We start from the raw sequence: 27635 nt of genomic DNA on the forward strand, positions 1-27635 counted from the left end.
TGATAGTGGGTAATAGACTTGTTCAAGGCTAATTCGTGGTAAAACAGCTGTGTGTTTCCGCCTGATGCAGCCCCAGTTTTCATCTGTGTTTTTGCGGAGAATTTATTTTTTATTTTTTTAACCAGGCAGTCCCATTGGATAGTCCAATAATAAATTTACTAAACGTAAAAAATTGTCAAACCGTTCAACAGGGGGTGGATACCTCTTAAATGTGCATTGTATCTGTATGACTGCAGTTACATAGTTACATAGTAGGTAAGGCTGAAAAAAGACTTGCGTCCATCTAGTTCAACCTAGGATGTTTATAAAAGATTGACAGATTATGGGTGAGATTTAATAGGATGAGATATTCAGAAAGTGAGAGATTTGGGAAGAAATCTCCAGTTTTTTTAAAGCAGCAATCATTTACACGGCAAAACCAGTTTGATTTTGAAGTGTAGATGATTGCCGCTTTAAAAAAACTGGAGATTTCTTCCCAAATCTCTCACTTTCTGAATATCTCATCCTATTAAATCTCACCCTAAATTTCTCATATGTACCCATGGATGTTTTTAACCAATAAGTGCTTGTCCAACCTTATTCTGAACGTATTTAATGTGTCTGCCGACACCACCTCTCCAGGAAGAGAGTTCCAAAGTTTGACTGCTCTGACTGTAAATACATTTTTTCTTCTAGCTGAACAAAATCTTTGTTCTTTTAATCTATACTCATGCCCTCGCGTCCTAGACTCCTTTCTAGTAGAGAAAAGGGTGTTTGACAGTTCCTTATATTGGCCCCTGATGTATTTGTACATGTTGAGCATGTCCCCCCTTAAGCGTCTCTTTTCTAATGTAAATAGTCCCAATTTGCTTAATCTCTCCTCGTAGCTTAAATTCTCCATTCCCCTAATAAGCTTTGTTGCTCGTCTCTGGATTTTTTCTAATTCAATGATGTCCTTTTTATAGTGCGGGGCCAAGAATTGTACACCGTATTCGAGGTGCGGTCTTACCAATGCTTTATACAGTGGCATAATTACCCTTGAGTCCCTAGTTTCCATGCCCCTTTTAATGCATGCTAAAATTTTGTTGGCCTTTTTTGTTGCTACATTACATTGGGCACTACACCCCAGTTTGCTGTCTATTTGGACTCCTAGATCCTTTTCTAGTATTGAATTACCCAGTTCCTCTCCGCTAAGGTTATAACTTGCACACTGGTTGTGTCTCCCAAGGTGCATAACCTTACATTTATCTACATTGAACTTCATCTTCCACTTTTTAGACCTTTCCTCTAGTTTTGCAAGATCCTTTCGAAGCGTGGTGACATTTCTGATGTTTTAATAACTTTGCTTAGTTTTGTATCATCTGAAAAGATAGATACATTGCTGAGTAACCCCATCCCAATATCGTTTATAAAAATGCGCCCTAAAACCGAACCCTGGGGCACTCCACTTAGTACTGGTATTGTATCTGATACGGCACCATTCACCACCACTCTTTGTTCTCTATTATGCTGTACCCCGTGTGCCTTTAATATCACATTCTGAACCAGACAGAGTGATATTATTTGCGATGTAAGCCTATTCATACACTATCCACACTCACTACAGCTGTAAAATGAAATGTCACATGGAATAGTAATATCATTCAAATGCCAATACACATATAGAGAGGTTAATTACAGTACTTGAATATCTTTATTTGCATATAGTCAAGAGATAGGTCATTGGTGAAAGAAGGAAAATAGATTTAGTCCTAACTGGTAACCACCACTTCTGCTGTTCACCAGTCTTATCAAACGTGGACGGAGAATGAGAGACTAGGTCCCCCAAGGTATTGGCTGAAGGTAGAGTGTTAGAAGGTAAGTGTGTAGTACTGGTTACCTCCCAGGTCAACTCTGATGCTTAATTAGCAGTGCAGGGTTCGTACCCGAGTTTCTCCTCTACTCCACTACACCATGAGGAGGTTGGTAGCCATAGAGAAGAACTAGTCTGAAAGAGCAGACAGTTATTCTGTCACAGGCCGCCGCGGCAGGACACGGCGGGCTGTATACTCACCCACCCGTGTCTACCGGCGCCTGGCCTGTGTGCAGTTGCTCCGGGGGTCTGGCAGCAGTGGAGGCGGTGTCAGCAGTGTCTGGCAGCTGGGGGAGCAGGGCGTGCGCTCAGGAGCCGGGTCTGTGTCTGGCGGCGCTGGGAGGCCGGCGCCGCCATCTTTGTTTTGGGCAAGAGGGGATCTTAGGCCAGGTTAGGAGTTCTTCCCCTTCCTGACAGTCTGGCCAATGGCAGCTTCCTCCTAGGTATATAGGAGGGCTGTCTAGGCTGATTCCCTGTCAGTACAAAGAGTCTCCAGTGCATGCTGCATCTCTGGGAGCTCTCCTGACCATCCTGGTGCCTGTTGGAACCTCTGCCCTACCTCCAGTGCTCTGTAGCCGTCTGGTCCTCCGTGCAGCCGATACAGCCCGATCCGGCCCGCTCTGGTTTCTTCCAGTCCTTCCCATTCCTCTCGGGATCTGTTCCGGTTCCCAGCATCTCCGGCTTCCATTCCACTTCAGTCTTCTCCGTGCATCTATTGGATCCAATCCTCCCTTCCATCAGTTACAATTCTTCCAGTTCCAGTCATCTCCAGTTGTTCTCCAATTCAGCAAGAACTTATTGCTTACTTTTAATTTAACCCTCGGCATCCTCAAAGAAGTATTTGAGTGTCTATGTTGTGTTTCTATTAATGAAAAGATCCATCATTAAACCAGCTCGTTTTAACCCTACCTCCTCCGACTCGTCTGCTACTCCTGTGACCCACACGACTCCATCTAATCCACCTTCCGTGACAGTTTGTACTGACCCAATGGATTCGAGTGGGAATCAGGGAGTTCCTACAGATCTTCTCCAAGGCATCATGACCCGCCTGGAACAGTTAGAGGCCTCACAGCGGCAAGTGGCCCAGTTTCTCCAAACGCTCACTTCACCTCAACCCACTTCTACTGCTGCCGCTTCAACATCTACAGGAACTCCGGCCACTGGTGCAACAGCCCCAACCCCAGCACCAGTTGTACCAGGTCATCTTCACTTACCTCCACCAAGCAAATATGATGGAACCCCTAAAGCCTGCCGGGGTTTCCTGAATCAATGTGATGTACATTTCACGCTTCAGCCATCCAATTTTCCTACACCCAAGTCGCAGGTAGCATACATCGTCTCTTTGCTTACTGGAGCAGCCCTGGACTGGGTGTCCCCATTATGGGAACGCTCCGATCCCCTGCTTTCTGACTACCCCGCTTTCATAGCTACCTTCCGACGAATCTTCGATGAACCAGGAAGAGTCTCTTCTGCGGCTTCTGAGATTCTGAGAATTCGTCAGGGGGCTCGGCCGGTGGGCCAATATGTAGTCCAATTCCAGACCCTAGCCTCCGAACTTGCATGGAATGAAGAGGCCCTCTTGTCAGCCTTCTGGAACGGCTTATCCAGTCGCCTAAAAGATGAACTGGCCACACGAGACATGCCTTCCACCTTAGATGAACTGATATCTTTGTGCAATAAGGTGGATCTCCGGTTTCAGGAACGACAACTGGAGCGGAACAGAGCCGATCGTTTTAAGTTTCGCCCTCCTTCCAGCCCGAGTGCCATGCCTAAGCCAAGTCCTTCTCCTGTCCTACCACTTGAAGAACCAATGCAAGTTAACCGGTTCCACCTCTCGCAGGAGGAGAAGGCTCGGCGTAGAAAGGAAAACCTATGCATGTATTGTGGATCCTCCTCGCACCTGGTTTCCGCCTGTCCCCGTCGTCCGGGAAACGATCTCTCCTAATCGCCAGGGGAGAGGCCAGATTAGGGGTTCGTGTTACTTCTCCCATATCTTCAGACTCAACTATTCAGGTCACCCTCATACTTCCTCAAACGAGGATCAAAGTTAAAGCCCTCTTGGACTCTGGTGCAGCTGGTAACTTCCTTTCATCTGATCTCGTTTGTCAGTATTCCTTACCAACGCGGATCCTAGACCAACCCCTATTCCTGACAGCGGTTGATGGGAGCCGTATCCCTAATGGACAAATTTCTTCCCAGACTCATGCCTTACTACTACAAGTCGGGGTATTACATCAAGAGTCCATAGAATTCCTGGTCATTCCTCAAACATCGCACAACATCGTCCTAGGGATTCCTTGGCTTATTAAACATAACCCCCAGATCGACTGGGTCACGATGGACATTAAGGCATGGGGATCGAACTGTTCTTCGTCCTGTTTATCGCAAGTGTTGCCAGTACAGCAAACGCTTTCTTCAAATTCATCTTCTGGTCTTCCCACGCAATATTCTTCTTTCTCGGATGTCTTCAGTAAAGGGGGAGCTGACAACCTTCCACCCCATCGAGACTGGGACTGCCCCATTGAGCTAATTCCCGGAAAGATGCCACCCAGGGGTCGCACATATCCCCTCTCCATACCTGAGACAGAGGCCATGACAAACTATATACAGGAAAATCTGCAAAAGGGCTTTATTAGACCTTCAACCTCTCCTGCTGGAGCAGGATTTTTCTTTGTTAAAAAGAAAGATGGATCTCTCAGGCCATGCATCGATTATCGTGGTTTAAATGACATCACCATAAAAAACCGGTACCCACTTCCATTAATTACTGAACTCTTCCATAAAGTAAAAGGGGCGACAATCTTTACTAAGCTGGACTTGCGGGGCGCTTACAATCTGATTCGTATCCGTCCGGGTGACGAATGGAAAACGGCCTTCAACACCCGGGACGGACACTATGAATATCTTGTGATGCCCTTCGGGCTATGTAACGCCCCTGCAGTATTTCAACAATTCGTCAATGATATATTCAGAGATATGCTGTATAAATCTCTCGTAGTATACTTAGATGATATACTAATCTTCTCATCTAGCCTTCAAGATCATCGACGAACGGTGAAGGAGGTGCTTATTCGTCTTCGCCAGAACAACCTTTTCTGCAAATTGGAGAAGTGTGTCTTTGAAGTTCCCACAATTCCATTCTTAGGACACATTCTTTCCAGCTCAGGGTTTGAAATGGATCCTGACAAAGTGAAGGCCATCCAAGACTGGACTATGCCAAGTACCCTAAAAGGTATCCAGAGGTTCTTGGGGTTCTCCAATTACTATCGACGCTTTATCCACAATTTCTCCACCATAGCCGCTCCGCTTACAGCACTCACGCGAAAAGGGGCTGATCCTTCTCATTGGCCGCCAGCAGCAGTAACCGCCTTCCAGCAGTTAAAACAAGCCTTTGCATCAGCACCCATTCTCCGCCAACCAGACATCAATAAACCTTTTTTTCTGGAAGTAGATGCATCTTCAGTAGGTGTAGGAGCCATCCTCTCCCAGAAAGACGAGAATCAGTGTCTTCTGCCCTGCGCCTATTTTTCAAAAAAATTCCTTCCGGCTGAAAAAAATTATCCCATAGGAGAGCAAGAACTATTGGCGGTTAAGCTAGCTTTTGAAGAGTGGCGCTACCTCCTGGAGGGGGCCCTTCACAAAATCACAGTCTACTCCGATCACAAAAATCTCTCCTTTCTCCGTAATATTCCGTGTCTCTCTTCCCGTCAAGCTAGATGGACAATGTTCTTTGAACGCTTCGACTTTCAGATCATGTATCGTCCTGGGTCTCAAAATTGCAAGGCGGATGCACTGTCCCGTTCCTTTGATCCCTCCACTGAAGAACCGTCACAGTCGCAACCCATTCTGAATCCTCTAGTTTTCGCCCAAGTTACTACTCTGCCGGTACCTCCCCCTGGGAAGACATTTGTTCCCCTTGAGTTACGTAAGAAGCTTCTGCTGTGGGCCCATTCCACCCGGTTTGCAGGACATATGGGGACACAAAAGACTCTCATGTTCTTACAAAGATCCTACTGGTGGCCTTCTATGCGCAAGGATGTAAACAATTTCGTGTCATCATGTGTTAAATGCGCTCAGCACAAGACATCACGAACTGCTCCCGCTGGTCCCCTTCGGCCACTTCCCATTCCAACTCAGCCATGGACCCACCTGTCCATGGACTTCATTTCTGAATTACCACCATCTAAGGGTCATACCGTCATCTGGGTCGTAGTGGACAGATTCTCCAAGATGGCACACTTCTTCCCACTAAAGTCCCTTCCTTCAGCACCCGTCTTGGCACAACTGTTCATCTCGACAATCTTCAAGTTACATGGACTTCCTACCGAAATTGTGTCTGATCGGGGAGTGCAATTTGTGGCCAGATTCTGGAGATCCTTATGTTCTGCGGTAAAAGTAAAACTCAAGTTCTCTACTGCCTACCATCCCCAGACAAATGGCCAGACCGAACGGGTCAACCAAGATCTAGAAGCCTTTTTAAGACTCTTCATATCATCCTCGCAAGACGACTGGGTAGACCTACTGCCCTGGGCAGAATATGCCCATAACAATTCTTATCATTCTTCTTCCGGATCCACTCCATTCTTTACAGTCTTTGGCAAGCATCCTCGTTCCCCTGACTTCTCCAGTTTACCAACACCAGACGTACCAGCTGTAACGTCAACTCTACGTCATTTCTCCAAAATTTGGTCTAATGTTCATGGCTCTCTTGTGAAAACCTCTGCCCGTTATAAGAGATCTGCCGATAAAAGAAGGAGAGCTGCCCCTCCACTCAAAGTGGGGGATAGAGTCTGGCTGTCAACTCGAAATTTACGTCTACGCTTACCATCTATGAAACTGGCCCCTCGTTTTATTGGTCCTTACCCTATTACTCAAGTAATTAATCCTGTGGCCTATAGACTTCGTCTACCCTCCTCAATGAAGATTGCAAATTCATTTCATGTTTCACTTCTAAAGCCTTTGAGACTGAACCTTTTCCAAAGCAAAGTCCCTAAACCACCTCCGGTCAATACTGAAAGAGACGCCGAATTTGAAGTAAAAAGAGTTCTGGACTGCCGCCGTCAAAATTCTCGCCTGCAATTCTTGGTAGAATGGTCTGGATATGGCCCTGAGGAGAACTCTTGGGTTAACATGAATGATCTTCATGCTCCTCGCCTCGTCAAGCAGTTTTTCCGCAGAAATCCCCACAAGTTACATCTGTGCCCTGAGGTCACCCGAAAAGGGGAGGGTACTGTCACAGGCCACCGCGGCAGGACACGGCGGGCTGTATACTCACCCACCCGTGTCTACCGGCGCCTGGCCTGTGTGCAGTTGCTCCGGGGGTCTGGCAGCAGTGGAGGCGGTGTCAGCAGTGTCTGGCAGCTGGGGGAGCAGGGCGTGCGCTCAGGAGCCGGGTCTGTGTCTGGCGGCGCTGGGAGGCCGGCGCCGCCATCTTTGTTTTGGGCAAGAGGGGATCTTAGGCCAGGTTAGGAGTTCTTCCCCTTCCTGACAGTCTGGCCAATGGCAGCTTCCTCCTAGGTATATAGGAGGGCTGTCTAGGCTGATTCCCTGTCAGTACAAAGAGTCTCCAGTGCATGCTGCATCTCTGGGAGCTCTCCTGACCATCCTGGTGCCTGTTGGAACCTCTGCCCTACCTCCAGTGCTCTGTAGCCGTCTGGTCCTCCGTGCAGCCGATACAGCCCGATCCGGCCCGCTCTGGTTTCTTCCAGTCCTTCCCATTCCTCTCGGGATCTGTTCCGGTTCCCAGCATCTCCGGCTTCCATTCCACTTCAGTCTTCTCCGTGCATCTATTGGATCCAATCCTCCCTTCCATCAGTTACAATTCTTCCAGTTCCAGTCATCTCCAGTTGTTCTCCAATTCAGCAAGAACTTATTGCTTACTTTTAATTTAACCCTCGGCATCCTCAAAGAAGTATTTGAGTGTCTATGTTGTGTTTCTATTAATGAAAAGATCCATCATTAAACCAGCTCGTTTTAACCCTACCTCCTCCGACTCGTCTGCTACTCCTGTGACCCACACGACTCCATCTAATCCACCTTCCGTGACATATTCAAAGAACAATCAGATCACTGATATTAGGTGGCTTTCAAAACATATACTATGTTGCAATAATTGTTATACTGTAGTGCACTTGTAATATCTGAGCTTGTCTGATGAATTACCAACTGTGTTTAATCATGTATGCAATATCTGACAGCAGTTCTGCTAATAGTAAATCACATAAAGGGGCCGCACCAAACACTTATTCAGGAATTAGTGTGGGTAAAGGTCTGTGCAGTCTCCCTATAATGTAATTCTAAGCATTCAGGAAAGGTCCGACTCTTTTTTTCCCCTCCATGTTCTCTCTCCCCCACCCCCTGCTCTCATCCCCCTCTCATATCTCTATCTCTGCCCCTTGACCCCTCTATTCACCTCTTTCCCCACACTTCCCCCACAGTCTCACCCAGGATTTTGGTATGGGGCCCACAAAGTTGTAGTTACGCCCCTGGTGTGAGAGATAGGTGGCTTGGGTATATGTGTGCAAGAGAGGTGAATGGGGCAGTAGCATATACTGTATGTGTGAAAGGTAGGTGGCTGGGGTATAGGTGTGTGAGAGAGACGTAGATGCAAATTGAACATGCACCTACGATTGGCATTCTATTAGGGAATTTATAAAACTTTATCAATATTCTTTGACTGAGCATTGACATTTTTCATTATATTAGGGAGAGAGGACAATAAAACGTGCCTATTATGACAGAAATCTCAGCACAATTATAACTGTATGATATAGGCACTGGAAGCACAATGCACATTGGTGTCCAATGAGGCATTCCTTAAGCCGGCGGCCTCCAGCAAATGTTCTCTCTGCCCTGCAACGGTCTCAGAAGATACGACTTTGCCCAGAAGATATATGTGTTACTGTATTCAGTGACATTTCACAAAGCACTCTACATGCTTTACAGAATCACTGGTTCCCCATCAATCAGTCTGTGCGCCATTTACACGTTCCAGGATTAGAGAAGTATAAAATGACTTCTGGCAGTATTCAGAGGTTACTAGCTTGTTATCATTATACTTCGGTTACAGCATAGGTAGAAATACTAGGACACTACAGCAAATAAACTAGAATGTTAGGAGTTTTGTTTTCACAAGCGTTGAGCTCATTTACCGTTGTATTCCGCTTAACTTCGAGCACAGTATAATACTGTATATAAGACTTTGTTGTTTATTTTTAACAGCAGGTCACAGCATAGCAGGTTAAGCCCATATGCAGTCTCTATAGCAGGCAGTAGCATAGCAGGTTATGACCATATGCAGTCCCTATAGCAGGCAGCAGCATAGCAGGTTATGACCATATGCAGTCCCTATAGCAGGCAGCAGCATAGCAGGTTATGACCATATGCAGTCCCTATAGCAGGCAGCAGCATAGCAGGTTATGACCATATGCAGTCCCTATAGCAGGCAGCAGCATAGCAGGTTAAGCCCATATGCAGTCTCTATAGCAGGCAGTAGCATAGCAAACTCTGGAAAGGCTCCACGGCCTATCACCTGGGCAGCTAATCCACCATCAAGAGCAATGTGACTCTGCCCTGGAAACCCTTATATCAGTAAATCCCAGTTGCTGCTGATTACACACCTGGGATTCTGCTGCCAAAACCCAGTCTGGATCCTCCACATTACTTTCAGGTGACACTCATACATAAAACACCAAGTGTGTACAGTACAGGAGTGTACAGTATTAGCTTCTGTACACACTTGTCAGGGAAATAAAGACATTTCGCCCTTTCTCATACTTCCATTATCAGTGGGAAGTGGATGAGATTATCATTGTGAACGATTACTAGTATGATCACCAGTGAGACCACATAAGTGAGAATATAAATGTATAGGCCTCATACTGTATTTCAAAGTGACTATTTGGCTCTGTTAAAGATCCATAGAATGTAATGAAGTACACTAGGTCTACGCCAGACAATATGTAACTGGGAAGTATAAATGGCAGATAAGGAGGCGTTATCATCACACTGATACGATTAGTCAAATATTGGAACAGTATATCTGAACATAGGTCATTGGTGCAGTTACAATATAAAGGTGGACTCAGTATTTGCAAAGTATAGCAGCTTTATGAATATGCATGTAGTGTAGATAGTATACTCTGTGTCAGGGAATGTGTATAACAGGGGGAGAGCGGTTATTAACAGGCAGGACAATACTCCTTTGCAGAGCAAACCAGAATTTCCCCTTTTGGTTGGTTTGCAAAAGGAAACTCCTTCTTAAATGGACAAAACCATGTGCGCTGCAGGTGGGGCAGATGTAACATGTGCAGAGAGTTACATTTGGGTGGCATTTGTTCAAATGGATATCTATATTGCAGTGTAAGAATAAAGCAGCCAGTATTTAACCTGCACAGAAACAAAATAACTCACCCAAATCTAACTGCGCATGTTACATGCAGGAAGTTATCCCTAATCCCATGTGTTTTTCCCTGATTGGGGATCAGTTTTTGTCTGATAAATACGGCTAATTGGATACCGCGATAATGACCAATGGAGTCATTAATTGCAATATATGGACAAAGCAGCTTCACGCATAATAGGAGCGAATGTGATGGTCTGGAACATTCCTTTGACTACAGAGGACATATTGTATTTATGTTCTGCTGTATCCTCTTACACAGCCGTACACGGTGTTATCGTATAATATGTCACGCATTTCAGAATATTTTACTTACAATCCATATTTTACCTGAAGTGAATACAGTAATGTATGTTTTATGTGTGTCGGCTAATGTCGTTAAGGTGATGGCACTGTGTAGACCATTTTTTGGATTATAAAGAGATGGTTTTAGTTCATAACCCACTTTCTAGGTAAAAAGTAAAAACAACTGTTTATTAAATGCCCTCTGTGCTGGGTGTGGAAGATTGACATATTAAAGGTTGGCTGGGGAAAAAAACGTCGACACTAAATGGTCCACACTTTTGGACCAAATCTTGTATGTAACCACCATCAGTACAGAAGTTCATCACCACACTTTGGGCTTCCACTTCAATCACCACATGTTACTATTACTAAAGGAGGGTTGGGAAGGCCTGCAAATGCAAAATAGAAAATGTTTCGACAATTACCTGTCCATCAATATATTATCAATCTATTTCCTGGATACCCTCTGTCAGAGCTTAAAGTGGTCCTGGAGAGGTGATGGAACTAATTTCCCTCAGCCACTTATTTTCCCCCTCCCCTTCCCCCTTGTAAACTATAATGCTTATCTGTAAGAATTACTGTGCATGGATGCAGAGGTGATGGTAGAGGAGGTTACTGTGCATGGATGTAGAGGTGGTAGAGGTTACTGTGCATGGATGTAGAGGTGATGGTAGAGGAGGTTACTGTGCAGGGATGCAGAAGTGGTAGAGGTTACTGTGCAGGGTGGTAGAGGTTACTGTGCAGGGATGTAGAGGTGGTAGAGTTGATGGCAGAGGTTACTCTGCAGGGATGCAGAGATGGTAGAGGTAACTGTGCAGGGATGTAGATGTGGTAGAGGTGATGGTAGAGGTTACTGTGCAGAGGTGGTAGAGGTGATGGTAGAGGTTACTGTGCAGGGATGCAGAGGTGGTAGAGGTGATGGTAGAGGTTACTGTGCAGGGATGCAGAGGTGGTAGAGGTGATGGTAGAGGTTACTGTGCAGAGATGCAGAGGTGGTAGAGGTGATGGTAGAGGTTACTGTGCAGGGATGCAGAGGTGGTAGAGGTGATGGTAGAGGTTACTGTGCAGGGATGCAGAGGTGGTAGAGGTGATGGTAGAGGTTACTGTGCAGAGATGCAGAGGTGGTAGAGGTGATGGTAGAGGTTACTGTGCAGAGATGCAGAGGTGGTAGAGGTGATGGCAGAGGAGGTTACTGTGCAGGGATGCAGAGGTGGTAGAGGTTAATGTGCAGGGATGTAGAGGTGGTAGAGGTTACTGTGCAGGGATGTAGAGGTTACTGTGCAGGGATGTAGAGGTGGTAGAGTTGATGGTAGAGGAGGTTACTGTACAGAGATGTAGAGGTGGTTACTGTGCAGGGATGTAGAGTTGATGGTAAAGGAGGTTACTGTGCAGAGATGTAGAGGTGGTTACTGTGCAGGGATGTAGAGTTGATGGTAGAGGAGGTTACTGTGCAGAGATGTAGAGGATGTAGAGGTGGTTACTATGCAGGGATGTAGAGGTGGTAGAGGTTACTGTGCAGGGATGTAGAGGTGGTAGAGTTGATGGTAGAGGAGGTTACTGTGCAGGGATGTAGAGGTGGTAGAGGTGATGGTAGAGGAGGTTACTGTGCAGGGATGTAGAGGTGGTAGAGGTGATGGTAGAGGAGGTTACTGTGCAGGGATGTAGAGGTGGTAGAGGTGATGTTAGAGGAGGTTACTGTGCAGGGATGTAGAGGTGGTAGAGTTGATGGTAGAGGAGGTTACTGTGCAGGGATGTAGAGGTGGTAGAGGTGATGGTAGAGGAGGTTACTGTGCAGGGATGTAGAGGTGGTAGAGGTGATGGTAGAGGAGGTTACTGTGCAGGGATGTAGAGGTGGTAGAGGTGATGGTAGAGGAGGTTACTGTGCAGGGATGTAGAGGTGGTAGAGGTGATGGTAGAGGAGGTTACTGTGAAGGATGTAGAGGTGGTAGAGGTGATGGTAGAGGAGGTTACTGTGCAGGGATGTAGAGGTGGTAGAGGTGATGGTAGAGGTTACTGTGCAGGGATGTAGAGGTGGTAGAGTTGATGGTAGAGGAGGTTACTGTGCAGGGTTGTAGAGGTGGTAGAGGTGATGGTAGAGGAGGTTACTGTACAGAGATGTAGAGGTGGTTACTGTGCAGGGATGTAGAGGTGATAGAGGTTACTGTGCAGGGATATAGAGGTTACTGTGCAGGGATGTAGAGGTGGTAGAGTTGATGGTAGAGGAGGTTACTGTACAGAGATGTAGAGGTGGTTACTGTGCAGGGATGTAGAGTTGATGGTAGAGGAGGTTACTGTGCAGAGATGTAGAGGTGGTTACTGTGCAGGGATGTAGAGTTGATGGTAGAGTAGGTTACTGTGCAGAGATGTAGAGGATGTAGAGGTGGTTACTATGCAGGGATGTAGAGGTGGTAGAGGTTACTGTGCAGGGATGTAGAGGTGGTAGAGTTGATGGTAGAGGAGGTTACTGTGCAGGGATGTAGAGGTGGTAGAGTTGATGGTAGAGGAGGTTACTGTGCAGGGATGTAGAGGTGGTAGATGTGATGGTAGAGGAGGTTACTGTGCAGGGATGTAGAGGTGATGGTAGAGGAGGTTACGGTGCAGGGATGTAGAGGTGGTAGAGTTGATGGTAGAGGAGGTTACTGTGCAGGGTTGTAGAGGTGGTAGAGGTGATGGTAGAGGAGGTTACTGTGCAGGGTTGTAGAGGTGGTAGAGGTGATGGTAGAGGAGGTTACTGTACAGAGATGTAGAGGTGGTTACTGTGCAGGGATGTAGAGGTGATAGAGGTTACTGTGCAGGGATATAGAGGTTACTGTGCAGGGATGTAGAGGTGGTAGAGTTGATGGTAGAGGAGGTTACTGTACAGAGATGTAGAGGTGGTTACTGTGCAGGGATGTAGAGTTGATGGTAGAGGAGGTTACTGTGCAGAGATGTAGAGGTGGTTACTGTGCAGGGATGTAGAGTTGATGGTAGAGTAGGTTACTGTGCAGAGATGTAGAGGATGTAGAGGTGGTTACTATGCAGGGATGTAGAGGTGGTAGAGGTTACTGTGCAGGGATGTAGAGGTGGTAGAGTTGATGGTAGAGGAGGTTACTGTGCAGGGATGTAGAGGTGGTAGAGTTGATGGTAGAGGAGGTTACTGTGCAGGGATGTAGAGGTGGTAGATGTGATGGTAGAGGAGGTTACTGTGCAGGGATGTAGAGGTGATGGTAGAGGAGGTTACGGTGCAGGGATGTAGAGGTGGTAGAGTTGATGGTAGAGGAGGTTACTGTGCAGGGATGTAGAGGTGGTAGAGGTGATGGTAGAGGAGGTTACTGTGCAGGGATGTAGAGGTGGTAGAGGTGATGGTAGAGGTTACTGTGCAGGGATGTAGAGGTGGTAGAGTTGATGGTAGAGGTGGTAGAGTTGATGGTAGAGGAGGTTACTGTGCAGGGTTGTAGAGGATGTAGAGGTGATGGTAGAGGAGGTTACTGTGCAGAGATGTAGAGGTGGTTACTGTGCAGGGATGTAGAGGTGATGGTAGAGGAGGTTACTGTGCAGGGATGTAGAGGTGAAACCATTACAGGTGGTGGTACTCCGTTCCACCACATATTCCCCCCAACACACAAACACACACTTTAACCCCTCCCCTCTGCACTATACAATCTCTGGACTATAGTAATAGTGCATATTTAAAAATATTTTTCAATGCAACTCAACCCAACCACAAGCGTGAGACATAAACTACGTAGATAATTAGCATTTATACAAGGACAGCTAAGGATTTGGTCACCGCATTACAATCTTGGTACTCAGACAGGTGATGCCAGGGAAGCAAATGTCATGTAGACCGGACATCACCAACCTTCTATTTCATGCCACTCATTTCTGCCAACTTCCCTACATCACCCAGTATGCTGCCCTCTGCTAACCAGAAAGGAAGGCCGGGTACCGCTACTGTCAAGTTAATATTAGTGGATGGACACATTGCGACCGCAACTCAAGTATACAAATGAGTATATCTCACATTTACCTGCCTTAAATACAGGTATAAGTCCACTGACCAGTTTTAGGGAATGTGCCTACATTATCAGGTATATCTACATTGCGGCTGTTGTGGTTATGGATCAGGTCCCGCACAGTCATCACCATAATAATCAACGGTTTCTTGTACAAATGCCCTAAAGTGACTGCAATTAGATTTTATCGTTAAACAATAGCATTAATTATCACTTCAAGAGAGCTAGATTCTTTTTGAATTGTATAGATTTATAGGGGTATGGGTAATAGTGTCGACGCTGTGAATGTCGACATACAATCTGTCAACCACTAAAGGTTGACAGGGCTTATGTTAACACACAAAATAGGTTGATGTGGCTAAGGTAAACAGCGCCAGAATGCTGACACAAGCATTAGGTCGACAGTCAAAGGGGCAACGCGATTTTTACATTTTTTTTTTAAATTGTCACATATTTTGACATAAGTGGATATGGACACCGTATCGGTGTACCGCTGCGCTCGCCAATCTTCAGGCGCACTATATATATTCTCCCTCCACACCATAGTGGATGGTAGGGTATGAAATACCGCATGTCGGCACAAGTCGGCTTAAAAAAAAAAAGTGAAAAACACATGTAGACTTTTTGATTGTTGACCTTCAAATTGTCACCCTAATGCTTGTGTCGACCTTAGCCATGTAGACCTTCAGTCAACCTAATAAATGTCGACCTAGCGACCATATCCCATTTATTGAACTTTTTTTTTTTTTTTTTAAATACAGTCAGAGTTTCCCATATCTGCAATTCCAAAATATTCTGTGATTTTTTTTTTTGTGTCTGCAAAAATATCACGGAACTACGTGTTCTCACTCTTGGATCTGCAGATAAAGTCTACTTTGGTTCTAAATTAATTTAGGGGGTCAAATGAATTTCCACCCCCTTTGTTTATAAAGCGTATATGAAAACAGTCCCATCCCCACAATCTCTCATTATGGAATGCAAATATTCCAAATTACCAAAAAATCCCAAAGGTCCCAATCATTTCGGATATTGGAAACCCAACCTGTATTCGATCTTATGAACATTCAGGTATATGAATCTCAGAAGCATTCAACAACCAAGTAACTGTCTTTGCGTCACATCTCCCACCTGTGCAGGGCAGAAAGGCTGCAGGGAAGATCTCGCCTGTGACACAGATAGTAAATGCCCCCACTAGCCTCTACCTGCCTCTAATCCCAGGAGTGCAGACCTGCAAAGAACCACATAAATGATTCCAACAAAGATTCCTATACAGTAATAACAGCCTCAGCAAGAAACACAGTTCAGTAATACCCCCCCCCCCTGCTACATACCAGGACCGCCAGGTTATAAACGGAACAGGTCACTTACTTGGAGACTGTAAGAAGCACCTGATCACTGGCATGAAATAATCCACTCAGTGTGAGGGAAAGTTGGGACAAGCAAGGAGAGAGGAGGGAGAGAGAGCGCGGGAGAGCTGGGAGGGGAGAGGGAACCTGACATGTTTGTACAATGTGTGTGTGTGGTTTTTTTTACTTTTACCTTGCTGGGAGTTTGATTACAGGGTGGGGCATATCTGACACAGGTATGAGAGGTTTGGAGGAAGTGTGACTGGCTACAAGGCAGTCTGCACCATTGTACTCCTCAGTGTAAAAGGCTGATCTTGCTTTACTGTGCAGCCTGCTGGGTAATGGGATTAGTAAAATGTTGGCTCACAGATTAAGATCTTTAGTTTTAAAACTGAAAAATGCAGAGATCAGCTGCGGATCCAGGTTTGACTTTGCTATCGGGTTCCTTTGATCAAGGTAAAAATAGAAAAGATTTATTTGATGACAGTTGTATGTTCAGCTGACGTTTGCAAATGTTCATATCTGGCCAAAATATATGAGAATCAATGATAATAAAATGTACGAATACCCCTGATCCTTATTTTTGGATCAATTACACAAAGGAAAAAAAATTGAATTTTGCTTTATGTGCAACCAGTCTGATCACATTTATCCAGTAACCGGCGGGCTTGGAGAATGATGTCACCCACCGTATGCAAAATCTCTTACCTTCTAATGCCAGGTCCTGACTGGATTATTATATCAAGTATTGGTACTTGTTTCCTATCTGGGCGCCCAGGTTTTCTACGTACGGCACCGTAATGAAATCGGATCGCATCGCATCGGATTCGGTACTCGATGATGTACGATGGCATACGATGCTATCCGATCCGATCCGATTTCATTTGAAATCGGATCGTATCGCATGCGGTGACGCGATCAACCTGATTTTTACATTGGAATCAATGTTAAATGGTCCCTGAGACCCGATTTTACATTGATTTCAATGTAATAACCCCGCAAACCCACGATTTGTATAGGAACCCCCCCCCCCCTGATGGTTTAAAATGCGCCTCCAGCGTTAACGCCACCCCAGTATTGACGTCAACCCGAAGCGTGGCGAGCGGCGGCGGTACGCGTCCTCCGACTTTTTCATACCCCCACTATCCACGTCGGCGTGGAGTTGAGAATAGAATAGTGTGGCGAGCGCAGCGAGCCACCGAGCCCGAAGCGTGGCGAGCCCCGCGGATACCTGTGAAGCCCGCGAGGGGACACGGATACCTGTGAAGTATCCGCGTGCGCTCGCCACGCTTCGGGCTCGGTGGCTCGCTGCGCTCGCCACACTTTCTATTCTCAACTCCACGCCGACGTGGATAGTGGGGGTATGAAAAAGTCGGAGGACGCGTACCGCCGCCGCTCGCCACGCTTCGGGTTGACGTCAATACTGGGGTGGCGTTAACAATGGAGGCCAGGGGCGTAGCTAAGGGTTCATGGGCCCTGGTGCGAAAGGTCAGCTTGGGGCCCCCCTACATACAACAAAATTAAAATCTCTGTCTGTTTATATTTTAATACTCTATTTGTAATCTCCCATATGTATTTCGCTTCAAAATATGGCTGATTCCTCATACCTGTAAATCAATTCTGTATATATATACACAATACATATACAATACATATACTGTATATATATACAATACATACATACCTATACCATGTACATACATATACATAAATATCCCTATATATACATCCATGTACATACATATAACTATACATACATAAATATCCCTATACATACATATACATCCATGTACTGTACATACATATAACTATACATACATAAATATCCCTATACATACATATACATCCATGTATTGTACATACATATAACTATACATACATAAATATACCTATACATACATATACATCCATGTACATACATATAACTATACATACATAAATATCCCTATACATACATAACCATCCATGTACATACATAAATATACCTATACATACACACACACACACACACATACATACACACACACATGTAAAAAACAAATCTGCAGTGTCAGTAACCTGTACGGAGGGAGAGGATGTCTCCTGTCTGGCTCCTGGTGATTGTTGGCAGCCAGATCACCGCTGCTGTGGGGGATAGATACCAGCTGCCTCCGGGGTCCTGGATCTTCACAGGGCAGCCAGGTCACCGAGTAGCTGTAGGGGGATGTGACCAGCTGCCTCCGGGGTCCTGGGGAGTAGGTGGCCGCCGGATCAGCTGCCTCCAGGGTCCTGCGCCCGCTTCTCCCTGCGCATCTATAGGGGGGCTGCCTCCTGTCGGGACCGCTCCGATGCTATACTGAGCGGCAGTGACAGTGGGACAGGGGATCAGCTGCCTCCGGGGTCCTGCCTGGTTCTTGTTCAGCGCTGCAGTGGGGATCATCAGCCTGCCGGGATCAGTGCATCTATAGGGGGGCTGCCTCCTGTCGGGACCCGCTCCGATGCTATACTGAGCGGCAGTGACAGTGGGACAGGGGATCAGCTGCCTCCGGGGTCCTGCCTGGTTCTTGTTCCACTCCAGACAGCACACAGAGCGCCCGGGAGCCAGGAGGAACATGAGGTGCACAGAGCGGCAGCAGGTCCACTAACTTCTGCCGCTGCTCTCCCCAGGCTCAGAGCGGAGTTAAGGCGTACGGCACACAGGGCCCTACGCCTCTGCCGGACAGTGGCGGGGGTTGGGCCCCCCTGGCTCAGGGGCCAGGTCGCAGGTGCGACCGCTGCGAACCCTGTAGCTACGCCACTGATGGAGGCGCATTTTAAACCATCAGGGGGGGTTTCCTATATATCCTATGGGCCAACCATAAAAGCGGGAACGAAATCGGATCGCATCGCATCGTTCAATATCGTGTATGTGCATTTGTGGTATCCGATGCGATCCGATTTTTATACGGAGAATAGCATGGTGCACAATTAACGTAGCGGGCGCCCAGATAGGAAACAAGTACCCAAGTATTGTACCTATATATAGAGATTTTGGGCCAGATGCACTAAGCTTCAAACGACGTGTTCACACTGCGTGTAGGAACAACACAGCATTTGCTGGGCATTTAAATGCCGGGAGCAGCAGCGACGGACCCCTGTTCTCACTGCAAGGCAAATTCCTGGTTGAAGCAGTTCTACCCGGTAATTTGCCTTTTAACACTGTTTTTTTTGCAGTGTGAAGTGAACAGGTCAACCAGTGTCTGCATACCCGGATCTCAAACACGGATAAAGAGAAGGGTTTTACCCGTGTATGAGATCCGGGTATGCAGACCGTTCACACTGCAAAAAAACCTGTGTTAAAGAGCAAATTACCGGGTCAGCATGCTAGACCCGGTAATTTGCCTGCAGTGATAACGGGGTATAAATGTGACACCATAGCATAAAACCATACATTATTGACTTATTTACTTAAGATTTTGACTATACCATACGTCCCAACTGTCCTGAATTTTGTGTGACCGTCCCATTATTTGGGGATGCTCCCACAACACACTCACGGCTAGCAGTGTTCCGTGGTGGTTGTAGGGCAGTAGAAAGTCCCCCCCATCAGAGCAGGGGTAAATAGGCGCTGTGCAAATAAGCACAGCATCTATTAAGCAGAGGGGACAGCGCTCACACAGCGCTGCCCATACTCCCACAGTGGCAAAAATGGGGTGTGGCTTCACACTTGGACATTCTATAAAGCCACACCCCTTTCCCTGAGGTCATGCCCCTTTTCGTGGACACACGAGGCTGAGACGCTTCTGTTTTCCAGAAGGTTGGGAGGGTATGTTACATAGAACACTACACTATATACAATGTAGTCAAAATTGGCTTGCCTGCACAGTCTATTTATTATTGCGATGCTGATCCCATAGGGGCGTGCATCGGCATCGCAAGCTCACATGCTGTGCGCTTTGTGCTATTATTTCTTCTGATTTTCACTATACATTCAAAATCAAAAGCTCAAATTGCACCGGGTGTATGCACCTTTACTTCAGGTGAATATTGAGAACAATGGAGACAGCATTAGTTTGCTTAATGGATGAGATAGTTCTGGATCTCCAGGGTTAGGAATGTCTTAAATTCCCAAAACAATTGAGGAAGATGTGGTTTTAGCCTTTAATAATAAAACCCTATCTATGTGCCATTCATTAACATCCAAACATTAGGACACATTGAGATTCCATCTCATAGGCAAACGCAGGGGGGGGGGTTCTGGTTGCTCGGAAACCCCCCTCCCCTTGGCAAGTGCCTTAAATTATGACAATAGCACTGGTATATAATATGATCAATAGAGCTGCCACCACATCATGCAGTGTAAGGGACAGAGCGGAGCGGCTGTACATGCCCAGTGTACCAGCTTCTTCTACCACATTCAAACATTGCAATGGACCAGAGAGCAGCTGCCAGGAGGAAGAGACAGGAGCCTTACCATGATGTGGGAGATTGTGAGCTTAGAAAGTGCAGTACTGGTTTGTGTATTTATTTATTATGACATGTTTAACCTTTTCCTGACCACTTATTCAATTTTAATATGTTTTTGCCACTGCCTCTGTACTTTTTATAGCAGAAATTTGTCTTTGTTGCCTTAATATAAGGCACACGTCTATTCACTGGTTATAACTGTTTCCAGTGCATAGAACATGTCACATCTCAAAGTAATGACAATATACATGATTGTTTAAAACTTTACAAGTAATATAGCACTGCATGAAGCAGAGGCTCCCAAACTTGGTCTTCAAGACACCCCAACAGTCCAGGTTTTACTGATATTCATGCTTGACCACAGCAGAATTAATCAGTACTCAAGTCAATATGATTAAACCATTGGTGCTCAACCTTGGTTTGCCTTAAAACCTGGACTGTATGCATTCCTCCCCTGCAAACAGCATCTATCAGTGCAGGGAGGGGAGAAGGGTGCTGTGCAGCTGCTCAGAGAGTGCTGGACACACCTCCAAAATGACAAAAAAGGAGAGTCGCTGTGGTAGGCCCCACCCCCTTTTTGCCTCTAGCATTGCTTGTCTTTGCTACTTATGGGCCAAATTTGCAAGGTATTTGTATATACGGTAGTAAAAGGTGCAGGAGGATGCATGCAAGCCAATGAACTTCTCTAAAGATGGGAACATATAAGCATAGTTACCTCCCCTCCTGCATTCTGCAGGAGACTCCCTGACATAGCAGCAATCTCCCTCTCTCCCTCATTAGTCTAGCGATCTCCCTCATGTCACCTAGCCCACATTACACTGTTACATCATAGTTACCTCCCCTCCTGCATTCTGCAGGAGACTCCCGGACATAGCAGCAATCTCCCTCTCTCCCTCATTAGTCTAGCAATCTCCCTCATGTCACCTAGCCCACATTACACTGTTACATCATAGTTACCTCCCCTCCTGCATTCTGCAGGAGACTCCCTGAAATAGCAGCAATCTCCCTCTCTCCCTCATTAGTCTAGCAATCTCCCTCATGTCACCTAGCCCACATTACACTGTTCCATCATAGTTACCTCCCCTCCTGCATTCTGCAGGAGACTCCCTGACATAGCAGCAATCTCCCTCTCTCCCTCATTAGTCTAGCGATCTCCCTCATGTCACCTAGTCCACATTACACTGTTACATCATAGTTACCTCCCCTCCTGCATTCTGCAGGAGACTCACTGACATAGCAGCAATCTCCCTCTCTCCCTCATTAGTCTAGCAATCTCCCTCATGTCACCTAGCCCACATTACACTGTTACATCATAGTTACCTCCCCTCCTGCATTCTGCAGGAGACTCCCTGAAATAGCAGCAATCTCCCTCTCTCCCTCATTAGTCTAGCAATCTCCCTCATGTCACCTAGCCCACATTACACTGTTCCATCATAGTTACCTCCCCTCCTGCATTCTGCAGGAGACTCCCTGACATAGCAGCAATCTCCCTCTCTCCCTCATTAGTCTAGCGATCTCCCTCATGTCACCTAGCCCACATTACACTGTTAGAAGACAATATAGTCCATCTATCCACTATATCGTTAGTAATTTCCCTAGAACGGTCTGGCACTCCCCAATCAAACGATAATATGTGAAAAAAAAAAAATATATACATTTGGATGATTTTCTGTGTCTATAGAATAAGATGAATATATATATATATATATATATATAGAATATGATTAAATCATTAGAAGTTTGCAGATAATGTAGAGGAATATTATTTTTGTGTTAACTGCTTTCATACATAAAACGAGGTGTACTAAGCCTTGAAAATAGATAAACGAGCGTGATTAAGTAACAGCCAATCAGCTCCTAACAGTCTTGTAGGTATACGGTCATTAGGTCGACAAGAGGAAGGTCGACATACATTGGGATGACCACTAGAGGTCGACATCCACCAAGGTCAACACCTTTGAAGGTCAACATGGGGTTTCATCATTAAGTCGACACATGCATTAGGTCGACATGGGGAAGGTTTACAGGGAAAAGGTAGACATGGGGTTTTTCACTTTCATTTCAGCCGACATGTGCCGACAGGTGGCATGGAGGGAAAATGGCCCGAAGCATGGCAAGCGCAGTGAGCCATGCGAGGGGACACGGGCGCAACGATACAGTGTCCATGTCAACTGTGTCGACATTCGGGACAAAAAAGTGAAAAACCCTATGTCGACCGTACGACCCTGTTGACGTAACCCCATGTAAACCTTCAGAGGTGTCATCCTTGATGCATGTCGACCTTCCTTTTGTTGACTTTATGACCCATACTTGTCATGTAGGCTGTGTTTCAAAAATGACAGACGGGAGCTGATTGGTTGGTAGTTTATCGCTCTCCATTTTGTCAGTTTTCAAAGCTTAGCGCATCTGGCCAATACAGAGGCTTGTTGTTAGTGTATAGCGCTGGTTATAGAGTATTTGGCACTTACCACCTCTACCTACATATGGACCTCTGTGTAAATTCTGTGGTACATTTCAGACTAGTGAACCGTATAATGATGACTTGTGTCACTTACTACTAACTTCCTATGGTAATAATAATATCTAGAAATGTAGTAGTTGTGATTAATATAATAACTGATAAGAAATCTGTTGTTTTATGGGGACACTTTGAATTTTCAGTCCCATCACAAGGTCACATTCCTTTGCAGCAGGTATGAAAACGCACAAGTAACGTGACTTCTGCTGGTGCCTATCCGTTTGCACCTTTATATAGTACATTAATAATCTCCTGAGACTACAGGTCCCATGTGACACATCCTGCAGGATCTTCTAGCGCTGTGTCATCAAATCCCGTGTCTCACTCGAACACTATGGAATTCAGTTATAACAATAGATGTGGATGACCCAGTTTGGTGACTGGTGGATGAATTGCTGACTCCTCATACAGGCCCTTATTCTGGTTGGTGCGGTCGAGCCGCATATGCGGCTCCGACCGCACCAGACGAATCCCCGCCCACCCTACGGATCGCCACGGCCGTCCGTACACGGACGGCTGGCGATCCGCATAAAAATGGTGGAGGCTACGCCTCCACCATGGTGGGAGCTGCCCCCTGCATTCGATGGTCGTCGACCATCGAAGGCAGGTCCGCACGCCGCGGCAGCTCCCGCAAGCTGAGACCACACGGACAATCGTCCGTGTGGTAGCTTGTATGGGGGCTGAAAGCTGACATCCGGCGACGTCAGCTTTCCGCCCCCATGAGTTGCGTCATGCCCTCATTAGCATGCGTACGCCCCGCGTTTGCATGGGAACGCCCATGAAACGCGGGGCGTATACATAGGGAAATGAGGGCATGAAGCCCCTCACTCCCCTATACGCCCCCTTTGCGGCGTAGTAACGTTATGTGCGGCGAATTCGCCTGCACATGCGCAGATTGACCTCTGCGCATGTGCAGACGGAAAACATCGGCGGTACGGCCGCACGCGGGCCGTACCGCGCGAATCAGAATAAGGGCCTGCTTGCATCAAAAATGAAACAAGAAGGATCTTGGATTCTGTGTAGACTCGTTTTACCCGTTCTCCGTGACTCACCATCTTGTAACTAATCCCAAAATCTCAGAAAATCTGTGAGAAAATGTCCATTTCCATCATGCAGCCAAAGGAAATCGTTCAGCGTGAAATCTAAACTACAGTATGATAAATCTGTCTGCTCTGAGGGAAGTTTACCTCAGTAATTAGGAATAGGTGAACACAGTATTGCCTGGCAACAATCAATTGCATGGACATCAGTAGGGAAACATACTGTATGGATGACTGGCCCCCGTACCCTAGCCTGTAGCAGCCTAACCCTAACCCTCTGTCCCCACAGCCCAACCCTAACCCCCACCTGAACCTTTCTCCATTTTATCTCTCTCCAAAACTAGAACATAGATCAATGTCCTATCTTCTTTTATATTAAAAGAGGGGGGGGGGGGGGGGGATCCGTGTACAGGTTCCGATTGAGCCCTCTGCAGCAGTGCAGTAAACTCTAACTTTGTGCAGGAGTTTATAGACCATACACAGGTCTCCAGGAAAATGGCACCTGTGCCCAGTTCCCGAGGACACCTCTATTGCACATGTGCAAGCCACCAGAAAATGGGTGCAGCAGCCATGTTTTCAGTGTTTTTTTTCGCTGTGCAGCCAGGACCGACAGAGAAAGAGAGAGAGATATGAGTATTGTTAAATGGGTGCAGGCTGTGTAGGCTGGAGCCCTCCTGGATACCCATGTGCTCCGGACACCTTGCATTCATTATAGATATGCGGCCAGTGGTTTTACCACAGTTTATTGCTACTTGAATTTGGCCCTAGATGTACATTTAGCTGATTACATGCATCTATATTGGAAATATGGCCAATGTCACTGTCGTATACTGTAGCCCCTATAAAAATGTTACCTCAAAATGATTTAAGTGACATCAGTTGTGCTATTACCATGCATGTAGGGTAATCATGTGAATCCCACCACAACTGAAATGAAAGTACGGTCTCTTATATAGCAGATCTCAGGGATGCGGGAAGAATTCTAGAGGCTCATATCTCCTGTATCGGTCCACCTGTGTGTGTGAGACTAAGGGGCCGATTCAGTACTTAGCGTTCAGTTAAGACGCCGTCTCGCTAGAGTGAAATCCTGAATTGTGAATTAATGTGCACACTGTGAGAATTTATATGTACGTTTACACATTTCCCAGACACTCCCAGCGGTTTCCCAGACACTCCCAGCATTTTCCTAGGCACGCCTGCGTTTTTCTTAGCCGGTTTCCACCCCCAGACCCCTGCTCCTGTCAATTACCTTGCTATCGGCATGTGAATAGAAACAATTATCAGGATTTCAACACAGCCTCGCAAATGCGAAATCCGGGCCGAACGCCTGCGCAGTCTATCGATATTTGTCCGCAGTGCAAATTCTCAGTCGTACGATCAGGGCCCTATATTGGATACTGAAGGGCAAGTGGCAGACAGCCCGGGTGTGGTCTGATTTACATACTTTCACAGGCTTTGGCATCTCAGTGACTGTATGTTCGGGTGTTTGCACACAACACTGTCACCTGCCCAAGGGTAAACAGAATATAACTCACAGACTTTGCACAGTAATCATATTTCAGAGTATCAATAGAACAAGACAACACACACACAAATATATACGGTATGTGTGTGTGTATGTATATATATATATATATATATATATATATTGATATATATATATCCCCCCTTTCTAACGTATAATCGAAAAAAGCAAAGTACTTTAAATTGCATGAATGATCCATCCAACCTTCATGACTATGCTGAGATTGCATTTTCAGTTGCTGGATGATTATTGATCATTTCCTTGTCTTTTGTTGATCATTTTTTTTTAAATTGAATTATTTGAATAGAATAAAACAACAGCATTCCTTTTTCTATATTCTCTCTATTTGTAACACTGTTTATGTTGGAGAAGGGACACATCTTGGCCAATTATTATATAAACTAGTATCATGTATTTGCGTATGCCATGCGACCTCTCAGGCTGGCCCCGCCCCCTCTCTAATGCTTGCCCCCACCCCCATTTTTACATCCTGCCCCCCCCCCCCCCACACACACACACTTTACTTATGCTGTGTACACACGGTGCGATTTGCACTATCGATATTAACTATATAGTCAAAATCACATAGCACATAGTGAAAATTGCAGAACCCAATCCCGATTCGATCCCATTGCATGACCCCACTGAATCAGAATTGAATGTAGAAATAGACAGTCTATTTGTACTATATTGGAACGAGGACCATGCTGCTCAATGCAAAATCCCCCCCCCCCCCCTCCTTTTTTCACTCCCTGCCAGTTGATGCTGCCATCCCTATATTGTCAGCCGCCGGATCGGCCTGTGTGGACACAAAATTACTCCGGTGGCTGTTCTCCTCTCCTAAGACTTTCATTTCTCCCTTGTATTTGGGGTGTGCACCTGGGTTTCCAGGCCATACACCAGTATTATAGGTAGGTTTACCATTCTGTCCTTTTAAACAGTGACAGACACTTATGCATTACACATGTTCTGTTTTCAAACCTGCATTGCACCTTAACCCCTTCAGTGGTGTTTTTTAAGGTAGTGCTCTCCACTGGCCGAGTTTTTTTGGGGGGAGCGCTACCTAAAAAAAAAAAACCACCACGCTCACCCCCTGGGCCGGGCAGCACACACTGAACCATGTTGGTAAACTGTATAGTTCCGTGACGTCACCGGGACCTGCTGAACATGCAGGGCATTTGGTTATATAGCCAAATTGACCTGCGTGTTCACCAGACATCAATCATCGTTAATGATGCGCTGAAACACACATCTTTAACGATATTGAGTCACACACAGGCAGTGGCGGATTCAGGGGGGGGGGGGCACCCGGGCACGTGCCCCCTCTGTCATTTCATTTTGTAGCTGAGGACCCGGGCTTTCCAACGAGCCCACCCCCGTGTCTCTAGCCCCCCGGGAACCAGAGATATCGCCTGGCAAAGCTGTAACATTTTTTCCCCATAGGATAATATGGTACCCGTCAATTCCGACCCCCACCCCGTTCCGATGGCTGCCAGTTCCCCAAGTGGCATCATAGAAGCTTGTGGTTGATTTCATTCAATTCCAAATCGCTGGGCCTTCAATATGATACCAGGCTGGTCTAAATCAGTCAATCTGTTCCAGAGATATTGCATGTAAACCGATTTTTTTATTTTTGAAATGTAATTTCATGGCTGTTCATGTTCTTTGAGGGCAGATTACTCTGGAGCCAAACGTTCCAGTTTCACTGGACCAAAATCATTCAAAGCCCACTCAAAAGTTCTTCAATATGATACTTGTCTCATGTAAATGGGCCAGTTGGTTCCGAATATATAGCCGGTTAAATGCAGGGACTAGGATGGTGTAAAAGGGGCCAACCTGGGAATGCATTTTCTGGTGTGAAAGGGGTATTATTTCAAATAGCTGGGACCTGCAGTGCTCTGAATACAGCCAGGCTCTGCCACTGTCAGTGGCTATCACTTCTGCCTGGCAGCGGCTGTCCCCCATTTACCGCGAGCATGTATTCCCCTTGGCAATGAGCATGTAATCCCACATGGCAACGAGCATGGAACCTCTGGCAATGAGCATGGAACCCTTGGCAATGAGCATGTAGATAAGCAGCACTTATGTAGCATAATTTTTAATAGGCATTATGGTGTTTGGCATAATACATAATGGACATAATGGCATGTAACGTGTAATAGACATTATGGTGTAAATGTTTAATGCGCGCCTTTGGTGGACAATGTCCCTGTTTATGAAGCGTATTGTGAATTTTGGCTTAATCTGTGTGGCATTATGTGAATTCTGT

The 27635-nt window shown here is 46.1% G+C and overlaps 1 protein-coding gene across 2 annotated transcripts in view; it reads right to left on the reverse strand.

The window, feature by feature from the left end:
* Positions 1–27635, reverse strand: part of PAK6 (p21 (RAC1) activated kinase 6) — an 83907-nt gene that overhangs the window by 37239 nt on the left and 19033 nt on the right. The window contains exon 1 of one of the 2 annotated variants that reach the window (XM_083166480.1): positions 15881–16094. The exons of the other annotated variant lie outside the window; for it this stretch is intronic. The gene's annotated coding sequence lies outside the window, so the exon portion shown is untranslated. Of the gene's footprint in view, positions 1–15880; positions 16095–27635 lie in introns of those variants that run through there. 2 annotated transcript variants of the gene reach the window in all.

Source organism: Crinia signifera, chromosome 12 (genome assembly GCF_055691185.1).
Source record: "Crinia signifera chromosome 12, ASM5569118v1, whole genome shotgun sequence".
Lineage (NCBI taxonomy): Eukaryota > Metazoa > Chordata > Amphibia > Anura > Myobatrachidae > Crinia > Crinia signifera.